Below are 15,422 nucleotides of genomic sequence, written 5' to 3'. Positions count from 1 at the left end.
CTGCTGGCTTAACCGGGGTAGGGTACCGTCTATGCTTTAAAGCGATACACGGCTTGTTAACCTTTACTTTAGACGCGCAACTGAGAGTACCCCGCGAAGGTTGACAGTAACTTTCAAGGTGCTATTAATTATGATATCAAAACAGTACTCCTTAGTTTTTATCTGTTGGTTTAGTGTGTAATTTACAGGTCTTTTCTAAAGTAGCTCCATAGGCTTATATCTGTGAGGGTTAGTAACGCGAAGCGTCTTAAATGGGGAGGGGGGAGGTATTGTTGGAGGTTTACGGTATCTTATTAGATAACTTATGTATTATATAAACTGTGACAATTGAAGAACATATCATGTATTCTTGTCTAGCTAACGTTTGCCAGCTTTGCATCTATACACTTCAACACCCTTGTCTGTTGTGAAGTCGTAAGAGCAAAAGCATTCAACACCACAGTCACAGTCATTGAGTATCTCATCAGCACTACCAGGTACAATGATGCGACAGACTTCTCCTTTGCACCCACCGCACTGTGGAACAAATATAAGGTTAAAAGGACGAGAAGTGAAAGATAGACGACATAAAATCAGAAAATATCGCATGTTGTAACCCCCTACCCCTACCCGACACAAGCAAGCATTGTTATGGTGGTTATGCAGCTTCAGCATGCCCAGTATTTTACACCGCGCAAACAATTGAATAAATTATCCTATGAATATGATTTGTAATGTGAAATTCGTGCAAGTGGCGCAATTGCAAAATCATAATACTAATAATAGACAGTTACTGGACGACGTTTAGTGTAATATCTTGATTTGTTGGAGAGAGAGCAATTATTTGCTGATGCCAAAGTCATGCAGAGGCATATAACTGCTCGCGAGACATTAACGAATCACGATGTTTGGTGATAACCGAATTCAATGATTGTTTTATCGTCCGAACTATTGTTAACGTTTTCTACTTGTCCCGGTTATATGGTGCTTTGGCTGTTTTTGTTATCTATTAAACATACTGCGTAGTTTCACGGATAAAGAGAAGGCATTTAACCCATTAAATGAAAAATACGAGTCAAATAGACACACAAAAAGACACAATGGAATTAGGTTCTATTCTATTTCACGGGTTTAGGGACTTCACTCTATACTATATGGTTTGCACTCTACTGCTTAAAAGCCTGCGACAGCGCTAAAGAGACGGATTGGGTTATATATTCGAGTTATCGTGGATATTATAAAAGGTCACTTATCTATATAGTCGTATTTTTTTCCAGCATAAACACCCTTTACAAACATTACGTTATTGCATGGCAACTGATAGTAAACATGCATCTCATTTATTTGTACGTATTGAAAATGAATAACGAAACTGAAATGGGTAGAGATGATACGTACAGGGGTCGAATTGATGGGTTTGGATGAATGAATGGATGGTTAGACCAGGGAAGGACGAATTGGCAAACTAATTTAATCCTCATGCAACTGCACAAATTTCAAAAGCCATATTCTCTACTTTCCCATATCCCATAATTCTTTGCACCTTGGGTTGCAACCTATCAAAAGGCTGTCCCAAATTGAAACGTTCTTCAATTGATTGACCTGCTTTTATCTGTACAATACTGATTATCAGTTTATTCTGAGTTACGATATAGTTTGCCCGTACAGAACATCAAGAGGTTTGGTGTTACATAATGTATTGACTTACGAAGAAATGTTTAAAAATTAATTTAAACGTCTTCAAGCTTCTATCTTTTTCTGTTTTTTACTTCTTCATTTATTTTTTGGATACCAAACAAGGTATTGTCAACATTGTCTGATCAACCTTCAGCAAAATAAGTGGGTTTTTACCCTCTGGTTACTCCCCAAAGACGTAAAGGATTATGGGGATGTGAAAGTAGAGAGTGTTACGATAATAATCAATCAATCCTACCCATCCAGAAGGGATAATACTGGATTGTCGTCTTCGACGCCTGCGCCACATTGTTGGGTCCGCTGACGACTCTAGGATGAATGCAGTAATCACAACAAAAAGAAGAGCAAGCTTTCCTTTAACGGCCATTCTTTTCAATGTTTTATTCTGAAATATACGGAAAACACAATGTAAATTTAACAGGCGTTAATGAAAGCTAGCGGAATGCTTGTGGCTGTGGAGAAGAGACCATCAAGCCAACTCGGGCTAGGGAAAGGGGGAGATGGGGTTACTCTGGGATACCTTCAAACTTTAGCTAATTTTTCAGTTACTATGTGGGACCTCTATTAAGCGGCCACCTATTAATGGGTCACCCTTTATTCAACGGCCACCTCTATTAGGCGGTCACGGTCGTTATATTTTCCTACCGCAACCAGTAATATAATATTTATTGCTTTTATTACCTCTGTTAAGCGGCCAGTAAGCCTCGTGTTAAAGTGTTTTACGTGAGATGTTAGAATGAATAGGCGACAATTGATAATGACAGGATAATTGTAATTTAATTCGTTGTAACATGAGGTTAATTAGCTATAACGACAATCAAACAAGACGTAAATATCCGCTCTTTACCACAGCATATAAAAATTTAAAGTACTAAAGCTCTGCGTTCTGTTCTGCTACAAGATAACAATAGTTTACGTCTATAAAAATCCTTGCTCCTCAAGTTTTGTTTTAAGCCATTGAATAGAGAACTCGTCTCCTGTGAAGCAGTACTCACTTGGAATTTCCATACCGTAACCTACCCCTCTGTTCACACGCTTGCCTTTCACAACAACTTTGCTTTGATTCGTCGCTCTCTTTAAAAATTTTAACACTCATAAAGCCATAAATTTTGGAATATGCCCAAGAACAGGGCGTGTCCTAGAACCTGGACTGGACTCTGGACTGGACTCTGGACTGGACTCTGGACTTTTCATCTTGGACTAGACTTTCAGTTTTACATGAAAATTATACATCTTTTCATCATTCATTCTCTTCAATACTTATACACATTTAAGATTATATCATTTATTTTCGGCAATGTTCTTTGTGTGTGCGAAAACCTCAAGTTACATGGCTGGTAGTTATAAGTTGTCAATCCTGACAGTTTGACGCGTGTTTGCGCTCGTTCTAAAAAAGCTATCAAAAATCTGAGACACCGTCTTGAAGCTCATCAGAGTATGCTGATGTGTTTTTTGTGGTCATGGCGGAAATTCTGATCCTGTTGGAACATGCCCATCGATGATAGGTAGGATTCGACTTTGAGCATTATAATTTTTTTCTGCTCAAGAACGGCTTAAAATATATTTTCGAAACCTACGTTTATCTAGCTTTTATAGAATAATGTTGAAAAGACAGCGCGAAATTCGGCTTCCGCGCAAAGCGGCTATCTTAAGGTATCCTGATACCTTAAGATAGACCTTTCTTTATCTGGTTTTTTTTTTTGATAAATTTTAGCTAGTTTTGTAGCTCTCTTTGCCTCAGTTATCTGTCATTCAATCTTCAGCGGTTTTTTCGTAGAAACATGTAGAAATCCCCACTTTAAATTTAGTAAAACTTTTGTTTTTGAAAAATATATTATGTCAAGAAAGGAGCAAGAATTTCTTTGCTTTTGGGCTCTGATAACATGGGGGTCATGAATAAACAGCAAACTGTCAGGATTGACAACTTATAATTCCCAGCCATGTCACTTGAGATTTTCGCTTCCGGCCACACACACACACACACACACACACCGAACATTGCCGAAAATAAATGATATAGCCTTAAATGTGTATAAGTATAGAAGAGAAGAGAACTGGAAGTCTAGTCCAAGATAGAAAGCACAGAGTCCAGTCCAGAGTCCAGTCCAGAGTCCAGTCCAGAGTCCAGTCCAGAGTCCAGTCCAGAGTCCAGTCCAGAGTCCAGTCCAGAGTCCAGTCCAGAGTCCAGTCCAGAGTCCAGTCCAGAGTCCAGTCCAGAGTCCAGTCCAGAGTCCAGTCCAGAGTCCAGTCCAGAGTCCAGTCCAGAGTCCAGTCCAGAGTCCAGTCCAGAGTCCAGTCCAGAGTCCAGTCCAGGTTCTAGGACATGCCCAAGAACAGTTTCACCATTCTGTATCTCATTTTTGTGGCTTGGCTCCGAGTAGACCTCCTATGCGCACTAATCGCTAATTGTGTTTTGTTATATCTAAAAGTAATTCTAATTAACAGTGTATTAAGAGTCGAACGATCCATTTTACTGTGTAAATTCAAAACAATATAGTTAATTGCCGAAAACACGATTTTTTTATTGAACCTCTATTAAGCGGCCAAACTCTATTGAGCGGCCATTTTTCTGGTCCCAAGGGTGACCGCTTAATAAAGGTCCCACTGTATCATACTTTTAAGCCTGATAAAGTACCCCGTCTATTAAACAGTACTTCAAATATATCTTCTATTCTACGATTCAAACCTTTTCAGAAGATATTTCCAACCAAAATCAACCAAAGTCAACCAAAATCGCTGCCACCGGCGTCTTGTTCCGGAGTAGGCCTGTGATAAGCTTGTGATACAAACGGCATGTACCCATACAGACCACATGCATGGCCCATATCCACAAACATCATGTTCTAATCAGTAGCAAAGTAAAACCTTGTATCTAGTTTTGGCGCCAAACAGTGTTGTTGAACGTATGATAAACAGTTAGACAGATTTCTTTTATGCCCATTCCTAAAAAAATCTCTCACCTCGACTGATGCGGCTCCTGCAATTAATGTATGGTATAATCATAAAACAAAATTGTTCCAGTGATGTGCTCTTATTGATTGGAGTAGTACTGACTAGAAGAAAGTCAAATTTGCCTCTTCTAATACGTAACTACTTCCACGGTGATTTACTAGAAAATGAGTTAACTGTCATCACATCTGATACCAATCATGCTTAGGTTTCTCGGTATCTTTTGCTGTTGATTTAACTGAGCACTTCTTCTGATGAGTAACCTCGATTCTTATAGTGGTCTGTATTGGTTAAAACAGCTACTGAAAAACCATTATTTTTATGCTTCCGTCTGTTTAGACTGATGTCGATATATTTTCTCATTCGCTCTAGATAAAAGGAGGTTTTATACACGTCATAAACAATAACATACCAAGGGAGAAAAATGTCTGAAATCAAGTTTACAAAAACATAGTACAAAATAAACCAGAAACCCATTCCGTCATTACCGCGATAAGGATCGAACCTATCGTTTATCATTTCTGAAAATTATCAACATTACTATATTAATGCACATTCAAGCATTTTGTATTACCTGAGGCTCAGTCATCGGGATATGGATCTTCCCGTCCATAAAAATAACTCGCGCGCTGATTGGTTGGTGGGCTTGACGGCATTTTGTACAATGTTTATTGCTTTATTCTGCGACTTTATTCGATGAATTATGGCTAAAATGCTCTAGTATATATAAGCAATTTTACTAAAAATGAAGCTTCTTGTCGAAAATATATGGCTTTATCGACGAGGTCAAGTTCAGCTCGTCGCGATCTAGAAAACTTACATGCAAACCTAAGCTTACTTCCAAAGACTACTACAGTGCGACCAAGGGCACTAGGACACATAGAGTGGTTAGATTTTTATACTGTTTTCCTTCTTCCATTGATTGAATCAAAAATCGTTATATATATGTTACTTATCTTGCTTGACTGTCTGTCTTTGTGTTACTTTACTGCAAAATTGTTGTTTAACTTTAAAGGTCAAAAGGTTTAATATAACCGATTTGAACTCTAGTAACCGCAGCCGTTTGTACAAACATGAACGCGACCGCGTGACGCTCGTTAAGTCAATACTGATTCAACCGCCGACTCGATACTCAAGCCGTTACTGGAATAAGTTCGAATCGGTTATATTTTTATAAGATTTTTGATTATGAACCGCGAAAAATAACTTGATTTATTGTAATTTTTTTGTTTTACACATCCTTCCCGTTTACTACTGATAAACTGCTTCTTAACGATGACAAAACTGAGTGTATTGTGATTGGCACTAAACAGCAACTGGCTAAAGTTCAACTCAATAGCGTTACTATTGGCGATTCAGAAATAACACCTGCATCGACTGTAAAGAACTTAGGGGTGTGGTTCGACTCTACACTATCAATGAACTCACACATTAACAAGACTTGCTCTCCTGCATTATTTCTACTATTTGTATAACATTAGGAAAATACGAAAATACTTGTCCAAGGAATCTACTCAAAAACTTGTCAATATGGCTTTGTTACTAGCAGGACAGATTACTGCACAAATTTCAAAGAGTGCAAAATGCTGCAGCCAGATTAATTCATAATGAATCTAAATATTGTAGGATAACACCGTTACTGTATAATTTGCATTGGCTGCCTGTTACTTTTTGTATAGAAGTTTTGATGTTGTTTTTGATATACAAGGTTTTCAATGGCTGTGTTCCTAAATACTTAAGGGATCTTATTAACATTAAAAAAGAGAGTAGATATAGTTTACGTTCAAATAGCAATGGAATATTACTTGAACATGTTAATTTTAAAACATATAAGACATTAGGAGATGGCGATCATTTATGGTAGCTGCACCTCATTTATGGAACAAGCTACCTTTGGAGGTCAGGACAGCTCCAACTGTGATTAATTCTAAGAAATTATTGAAAACCTTTTTATTTAAGATGGCTTTCGCAGTTGTCGTTTATATCGCTAATAATTTTATACTATTGTTTTTAATCATACATTTTAATATTAGTATAGTTTTAGTTTTATATATATATACAGCGATATGCAGAAATTCTGATCCAACCAAGTATATAGTATATAACTATATCGGGTGCATTGTGGGTAATAGACCCGCGGGATTCAAAGCTAAGTACCAAAGCGTTGGCTGGCCTACCAAGTGTTGTTTTAAATGAACAGCGCTAAAGTCAAGAGGCGGGAATGTGTTTACTTTTTAATACCTCTACGCTATGTCATATTGTAAACGGTTTTATTGATGTAAAGTGAAACATTGGAAGTTTTGCAATTGGTTGAGTTTAAAATCAGTTCTGAAGTCGTTCTTCTTGGAAGTTTCGTTTGAGCTGGGCTCAATTCTGAACTCGTTCTTCGCTTATTTATATGTGCCCTTCTAAAACAATCAATCACTCCGAGGACAGTAAAACCAAAACAGTCAGTAATATGACTTATGACAAAAGTGGTATGAACATTGCTCATGAGCTACTCTGGATAGGATATTTTGCTTTATTCGTAGTCTACCGTGTTATTGTTATTGAGCGTCAACTCAGTCAGATCTCAGTTGGTGAACATACTGAATATAATTTCTAGATAAACGGAGGTTATTTTTACTTAAGAGAGGCACATTCTTCCACTTCTCCTCTGATAACTTAGTGATTCTTTGTGGTTACTTTTTCTTTTGTTTCTCTCTCTCTCTCTCTCTCTCTCTCTCTTTAGGCTCAACCTATTAAACGCTTTGCAGTTTTATGCAAAACAAGTTCACTCACGAGAGTGAAAGTTTGAACATTAATCATCATTGCATTAAAGCCGTTTGTATTAATCAAAATTGCAATATATATATATACACTTGATTGCAGAAAGGTTATAGTATACATTTATACAAATACCTAATTTATTCAGTATATTTAATGATATGCAAAACAGAAAACTCGCTTTATTTATTATTTGTTTCATTCAATGAACGTCATAATATTTTATTCTCGTGTTTTACATCCTACAGATTATAAATCAATTGGTTTTGAGGGTTAGAAAAGTAAAATTGCAATATGCATCTCATTAGGTATTTGTATAAATGTATAAATGTATACTACAACGTTTCTGCAATCGAGTGTATACATATATATATATATATATATATATACACCGGATCGCTAAAACTTTGACAATTTAGCGATATATATACATATATATGTATCCCCTTTTTCCTATTGTCTTTCCTTGAAAATCCAGGTAAGACAATATATATATATATATATATATATACAATCAGTTATAATAAATTTCTAGCGACAAAAAAAACCCTCTATGTTCTATAAATCTGTAAGTAGTATATGGGGACTATGGATAGACGACTCATTATATTCATAGATTCAAGAAATGCAATAACTATGGAAACGAGAGAAAAGGGGAAAGGAGGGGAGGGGGTGCAAAGGCGCGCTAGCTCAAGCCCAATCTTGAATGAACGGAAAAAAAAAAGTGCGCGCGCAAACCAAAAGATGAGGTGACGTCACTACATGCCCGCGCAAGTACACAAGTCAAGAATGAATTAAGTCTCAGGTGGGTTTTTAAAAATCGTATATTTATTTATTTTTAAATGAGTGAAATATATATTATGATTACAAGGTAAAAAATTAAAAAACAATTGTTAGAGATAAGAGTTCATTTTAAGCCAAGCATTTATTTTTTCTTCTTCTTCTTTAATGGGGGGCGCTGGTCTTCAGATTCACTTTCACTAGTAGTGTCGTTATCAGATGACTCGCATTTGAGTTTTTTCATTTTTCTCTTTCTTGACTTCTTTCTGGATTTTGAAGAACGACCTTCATTTTCATCATCGCTAATGTCGCTTTCGCTTTCAACAACATCTTGCTTACGCTTGTCTTTTTTTTGAATTGTTGTATCCGTTGCCCATTGAAAGAAACCACAATCAATGTCAGGGTATTGAACAGGGCAGGCCCAAGAGACTTTACCATTGTTGGCTTGTGAATGGCACACCAAGAGTTTGGCATACACATTATGCTCGCACTTGGGAAACTTTTTTATGCGATATCCATGAGAAGAACCAAGTTGTTGAGCATCATGGAAGCAAAGATTCATGTTACATCCCAACTTCGTAAGGCTTCATGTCTTTCACGCTTCGTTTTGAATTGTTTTAGTGTTTCTTGTATCTGAGGATAATTGAGAACGACTCCACACTTTACCATTTTACCGCCATTCTTGGTGGAATAGGATCTGGCAGGTTTTTTACAAAAACAGTGGATAGAAGTTTCGATTGAAGTCATGATTTAGTCTTGTACTAGTTACTAGGTCCAACTCGATGCAGCAACTGATCGGAAATCAGGGTAACGATTTGAAATAAAAGGTGGAATAAGATGAGGTAATGATCATATTATCCAATAGGCTCAAGTTGAGTCATGGTGCATGTGATGATCTAAGTTCCATTTTTGTTTTCATTTGCTTTTAGTTACAAAAAGTGGTCCCAGTGACATGTTACGACTATTTTCTTGGTATAAAATCGAAATAAAAACGTTCTAGAATGAGTGATGCACTAAATCATCAATCCTATCCAGGGTCTTTTTAAGTTCCATTGTTTTAAAGTAGTTCCAAATTTCTGGTTCTAAATCTCTTCGAAGGTACTGCCGTTCCACGAAACAGTGATCACAATGAGTTGATGGGAAATGCGGTGAAAACGGATTCCTTAAACGTGTTTGTTTTGATCCGAGCTATCGCCTCGGTACAATTTTGACACTGTAGAAAATATTCTTTTGTTAACGCGTGGCTTTCTGAGTTTGGACAATTCTTTTGCATTTTCCCCTTTGCGTTGTGTTTTCTATGACTTGAATCTTTGTTCGCGCTTAATCACAGTGGAGTCTATGAGCCAAGTTGAGACTAAACTAAAACCTTTTTGCCGTGATACACGTTTTTTAGTTCAAAAAAAGAAAAAGAAAAAAATAATTGTATAAAAATAGAAACACGGTAATGATTAATTAAAGTTGGAGCATTATCTTTTTTACCCCCATCAACACCCTCTTCACCATTTTCTCCCTTTTCATTGATCATATTAAATAGAGTAAATACGTTACCCAGAACGTCTTGAAAAGCATCATCTTTCATAAATTAATCTAATATGTTTTTTTTTTATTTTCATCCTTCTTATTTATAGGATTCAGGCGTCCATCAGTACACCGTATCTCCACTTTCGATGGTGCTTGCTGCCGCTCCATTGTCAGAATCAGAATCGTCATGATCTTCGTCGTCGTGACGATACCTCCTCCATGACCGTTTACATCCGTCGTAGCGCTGACATTTCAAGCATTTTCTAGTATAGTCCTGAAGCAGCCTCGTATAGTTTTTCATCAGCACCAACAATGTGTTTCCAACTTGCTTTATTGCATTTCGATCGTTGGTACAACCGTACATCGAATATTCTTTGTTTAATAAGTCATAATTGTGGTCCACCATCAATCGTACGTATCGTTTATACATACCTTGCACAATCATGATCTCACTTTCGAGGCGTTTAGCTACGGATAGCTGATTTTGATTTCCTGATTCCGATTTGCCTTTAGCCATAGTGAATTTGCACGAGAGAAAGAGCAGCACTTGCAGCTGTTACGTCACTTGATCTATTCTGAGCATTGATGTAAGCGGCTTTCATCAATGGCATCTTGCAAGACATGCACGGACAATATTCGTTTTTGTCTCTATCCCAGGCCACGCCCTCTTCAAATTGTATTGTGTAGCAATTGGATGGTTCTGTTGTTTCCCAAAAGGCTTTTAACATCCTATCCATTTTTGAACGTGGCATGACGTTATCCGTGTCCTTTTCGAATAAAAATGTTATGAACACCAGCAGCACGCTTATAAATGTATTGTCCCTCTTATGGGTAGCAGACACTACGGTCCGTTTCAGTTTAAAAGGTTCTAGAATTTATTGCTCTTTATCCTTCTAGGATACAAAAAAGGTATGCTATCGCTTCCTACTTTTATTCGTGTTCCGATCATCGTGGGAACTGCATCCTACTACCTCTATCAATCTTATCACAGTCAAATGGAAATCATCAAACAGGTTTATCAAAGTCGAAGAAGAGCCAGGGCATTTCATTCTACGTTAAACAATCTCATCCAACATTATCACCGTCAGGACGATCTTGGTATACCTGACCCCTTGAACAAAAACGCTTTTGCGTTTTGTCTACGAAATATTGGCGAAGGACGTCGAACCATCTTACTCTCTTTTCCACCAGAACACAGTCATAATGCTCGTCTTGTAGAAATTATGCTCTTTAAAACAATGAACCTCAATACGATCAAACTCTTGGATATGAAAATGTAAAGGTGGTGGAAATGGGGACTCTTTTTGTTCAAGAGCTTAAACAGTTAAAGCAAGCACCCGAGTGGAATCTATAAAAAAAATTTGCAACTTGCATGTTTAATGATAGAGGCAAAACCAAAGCGATAACATGACGATGAGAAGAAAGAGACGAAGAACAAGGCGTCGAAAACAGAAAGGAGGCATTTTGCCATCCTCTCTCATGCCATCCATTGTTCCTCGGCAACTGAGACGACGAAGACGTGGTCAAAGAGGAGGATTCTTACCCCTGTTTCTCATTCCTGCTGCTATTGCTGCTGCCAAAGCTGCCGCTGGAGGTGCTATAGCCGCCGGTGCTGGATATGGTGTTAAAAAAGCTCTTGAAAATGTATAAGTTATGACCATCTTTAAACAGTAATTATTTCTTGTAATCATTTTCCAAAATAAAGGTTTTTTTCAAAAATTTGGTTTTTTGTTTTTTGTTTTTTACTTGCGCGCGCATGTAGTGACGTCACCTCATCTTTTGGTTTGCGCGCGCACTTTTTTTTCGTTCATTCAAGATTGGGCTTGAGCTAGCGCGCCTTTGCACCCCCTCCCCTCCCCTCCTTTCCCCTTTGCTCTCGTTTCCATAGTTATTGCATTTCTTGAATCTATGAATATAATGAGTCGTCTATCCATAGTCCCCACATACTACTTCTGTAACAGTATCCTAAGATTGTTAAAAAAAAAGTTCAAGCTTATATAACAGTTACTTTAAATGTTCGTGCTATATGGAGCGAGTAAGAGATGATGGCTTTCTGCATCTTCTCCAAAACACACTTTGATCGGGCACCAACAAGCTTCTTCAAAGTTTGCTCTAGCTTCTTTGACCATCCTCCCAATGCATCAATTATGATATTGCATTGCTGTACCTTGTAACCAGGGTGCTGTTGTTTTAACTCCAAGAGTAGTGCACCGTACTTGATTGCCTTCTCCTCAACTTTCTTTTCACGATTCTCAATCCATGGACAGCTCATTTCTACTGCCCAGACTTGCTTTGCCTTGTGGTCACGAATCGTACATCCACCCTATTGGCTTTGACGTAGGTGTGTTCAGCATACACCGTTACATCCCAGAAAGCTTTAGCATCATCCGACTCATAGATAGGTTTGGGAGTCACAGGTGAGTACCAAGGGGGAACACTTTCCACTAATTTAAGATCTTTGCACTTCTCAATAAATAATATCTTCAGAGCAGCATTGTGTCGGTCCAAGTACTTTGAATTATTATTATTATTATTATTATTATTATTATTATTATTATTACTATTACTACTACTATTTTGGCAGAGTCAAACCTAAAAGGAATAAAAGATGATGATTCGAAATAAAGGTAATGACAACCTAACGACGGAAATGCGAAGGTAACATACCACAATCGTAAACGTACATTTATCGTATTCCCACATGGCCTAGTGGTTAGTATTCGGCGCTCTCGCCGCCGTGGGCCGAGTTCGATTCCCGCTGTGGGAAAAAAAATTGCATAATTTTCCCAGCAAACCATAAATAAAGATAATTACAAAAAAATTGCCTTATAACTTCAAAGTATTGGAATGTTTAGGAGTATTAATGTGGGGGGAAACGGTGCTTGAAAAGGCGTCGAGGAAAATGGCAGAGCCGCATTATAACTCGTATTGAAGCCGAGTACATGAGTTAGTTTCTTGGGATATTTAGCAGTTGCATTGTTGAGATCCGTAAGCAAAAGTGTCGGAGAAGTGGTAGCATTGACATCGAAAATGGAAAAGTAAGTGTGAATCTCTGGCATGGATAGGCACAGCCTTACAGCTTATGCCTCGCGGGAGAACGAAGCCATGATCTTGTGATAGTATAAACCTCTTGGATCGCGTGCATGCCAGTGGTTCGTTCGGGGGGACGTTCGAGGATCCATTGGAGAGCAAGTCTGGATTTTGATTTCATACAGCCAAAGACTACGTGTGATCTTAACTGTCGATAGTAATGTATTGAGAGCGAGCCTGACAAGAAATATAAATAAATGGCTTGATACTAAGGCTTGTAATTGGAATGAGGGCAACTGCGAACCTTTAAGGAGGATTCATTGGAGGGCAAGTCTGGATTTTGGTTTCATACAGCCAAAGACTACGTGTGATTTTAACTGTTGATAGTAATGTATTGAGATGAGGCCTGACAAGAAATAACAAGACGTGGCTTTTCTAAGTCTTGTAATTGGAATGAACACAACTTAAATCCTTTAAGGAGGATCAATTTTACTTAGTGGATGAAGTGGAGACGAACCGCAAGGCTCACGTTCTGGATTTAAGGTCTCTCTTTTGCAGACTAATCCGAGTCGAAGACACTGTCAGGTTGGGAGATTGGCGAGGGCGGGACATTTGGGACAATGGTAACGCCAGGTGTCCTAAGGTGAACTCGATGAGAACAGAAATGTCATGTAGAACAAAAGGGTTAAAGCTCACTTGATTTTGATTTTCGGTATGAATACAAACTGTAATAGCATGGAATATCAAGCATTTATTCTTTAGGAGTTTTAAGTAAGAGGTTTCAGGAAAGGTTCATAGCGACGCTGCTGTTCGTTCCTACAAAGTCGGCTCTTCGTATCATTGCGAAGCAGAATTCGCCAAGTATTGGAGTGTTCAACCACTAATAGGAAACGTGAGCTGGGTTTAGAGCGTCGTGAGGCAGGTTAGTTTTACCTTACTGATGAAGTTTTGTTGCAATAGTAATTCTGCTCAGTACGGGCGGAACCGCAGATTCAGACAATTGGCGACTTGCACTTGGCTGAAAAACTACCATCTGTTGGATTATGACTGAACGCCTCTAAGTAAAAATCCGTGCTAGAACGCAACGATAATTAGCTCCACTGGATTTTAGGCGAACAACGTGCCAAGGCGGACAATACCCAGGAAAGGTACTAAAATATATCAAAATTTCAAAATTTCTGGAGTAGCTTTGTTGTTACGATCTTCTGAGGTTAATTTTTGTTTTTCACTTAACATAACACATTCCTCCTTGAGAACACTTGGCATTTCTCCCCTGGGCCTACCTTCGTCCTCTCGGGCGTCGTGAACCAGGCCCTCCGGATGTCTTGTTCTCTTGGACGATAACGTCTTCACCTTTTTATCACACTACGTCAATTCCCAACATGCACTCATTTCATTCAGGGTTAGGGTTAAAAGGCCCTATTTTAACTAAATCCCATAATTCCAAACTATGTTTCACTCAATTCCCAATCTCATTTTTTGATATTTTTTTTCTTTTTTTTCTTTTTTTCTTTATTTGTGAATCCCATTCCCAGCGCATTAAATCTCAGTCCCGGCGCAAAAAAGGCGAATCCCAGCTCCTATTTTACCCCTTCAGCCAGGACCATCTCCAATACTTGGCTCAGTTGGCTCCACCGAATTCAAAGTCGTCCTTCGAACACTTTAAGTTCAGACAATAAATTTATTACAGATTCGCTTGGCAAAACTTAAGAAAATAACAAAGAACTAAACAAAGTAGGATTTGAAAGAATATTTAACGTCTATATCTCATTTTACCAGTTAGATTGAACATTTAAAGCGATCGAACTACTTCTCTTTGAAGGTAAATATACTCTATCATCACTTACAGGAATGGCACAAGGAACACACAGTGCAAGTAATTCGACGCAAAATCTGACTATCACGAGTTCGTCACAGGGGCATATGATCGTAGTCTCTTGACACTAGCTGTTTAATTTTTCTAAACCCACATTAGTATCAAATAGGAACTGCAAGGCGATGATGATGAACATTGGTCGACTTTTTACAATCGAACGTGAAAAAGAAAAATATCATTTTTAAAGCAATACTCGCTTTGAGTTTTTCCCACGGTAGTCTAGTTTCGTAGGGTAGTGGAAATATTTTCGCAACAACATTATTTATGTCTCATTTATAAGAGATTCATAGGAAAGATATGAAAATATAAATAAAACTGAAAAAAGCGATTGTCAACATATTGTATTCCTTTGATATCGTTTATAAGGCAAGCAAATGTACGCCCCCGCTGCCGCCGTAAGTTATTGTGGGCGGATCTTCCTTCGGTAAAAAAAATGTTTATTCATATTGGCAAAATTAAGCACAACTTTTCGTTCATTATTTTTGTTGTTAAATCTTTTCAACCAATTAAATGTCTTCCTCATTTGTTACGAGCTTAGTTTACATAAGTTGGCTATTTTCTTAACGTAAATTCAATAAAACGGATGCACGTTTATTCCTTTTACGTTTGAAAGAAGGGAAATGTCAACCATTTCACATATGTTAATGACTGATGGACCCCATTCATCTTCTGCCATGTAACATTTGATTGCTCTTTTCCCATTTTGAAATATCGTTAAATAATTTCAGTTGTCATTAACATGTACAATTTCAAAAGCAATAAAATATAAGCAAAGATTTTTTAAAACTGATACCTGATAAATACTGAGTTACTTACTTCACACTGA

General features: G+C 37.8%; 1 long non-coding RNA gene across 1 annotated transcript; it reads right to left on the bottom strand.

Moving 5' to 3' along the window:
- Positions 1 to 170: 170 nt before the first annotated feature.
- Positions 171 to 4,976, bottom strand: LOC116300567 (uncharacterized). Its single transcript, XR_004197634.1, has 3 exons — positions 4,635 to 4,976; positions 1,913 to 2,059; positions 171 to 516 (listed from the first exon to the last, which is right to left on the bottom strand). It is a non-coding gene; the product is annotated as an uncharacterized LOC116300567 (long non-coding RNA).
- Between the last annotated feature and the right edge of the window lie 10,446 nt (positions 4,977 to 15,422).

The sequence above is a fragment of the Actinia tenebrosa genome, unplaced genomic scaffold (assembly GCF_029948245.1).
Source record: "Actinia tenebrosa isolate PJP-AT-01 unplaced genomic scaffold, QUT_ActTen_1.0 PGA_scaffold5__44_contigs__length_20552954, whole genome shotgun sequence".
NCBI lineage: Eukaryota > Metazoa > Cnidaria > Anthozoa > Actiniaria > Actiniidae > Actinia > Actinia tenebrosa.
The sequence above is the reverse complement of the archived record's forward strand: the minus strand, read 5'-3'. Positions and strand labels throughout refer to the sequence as shown.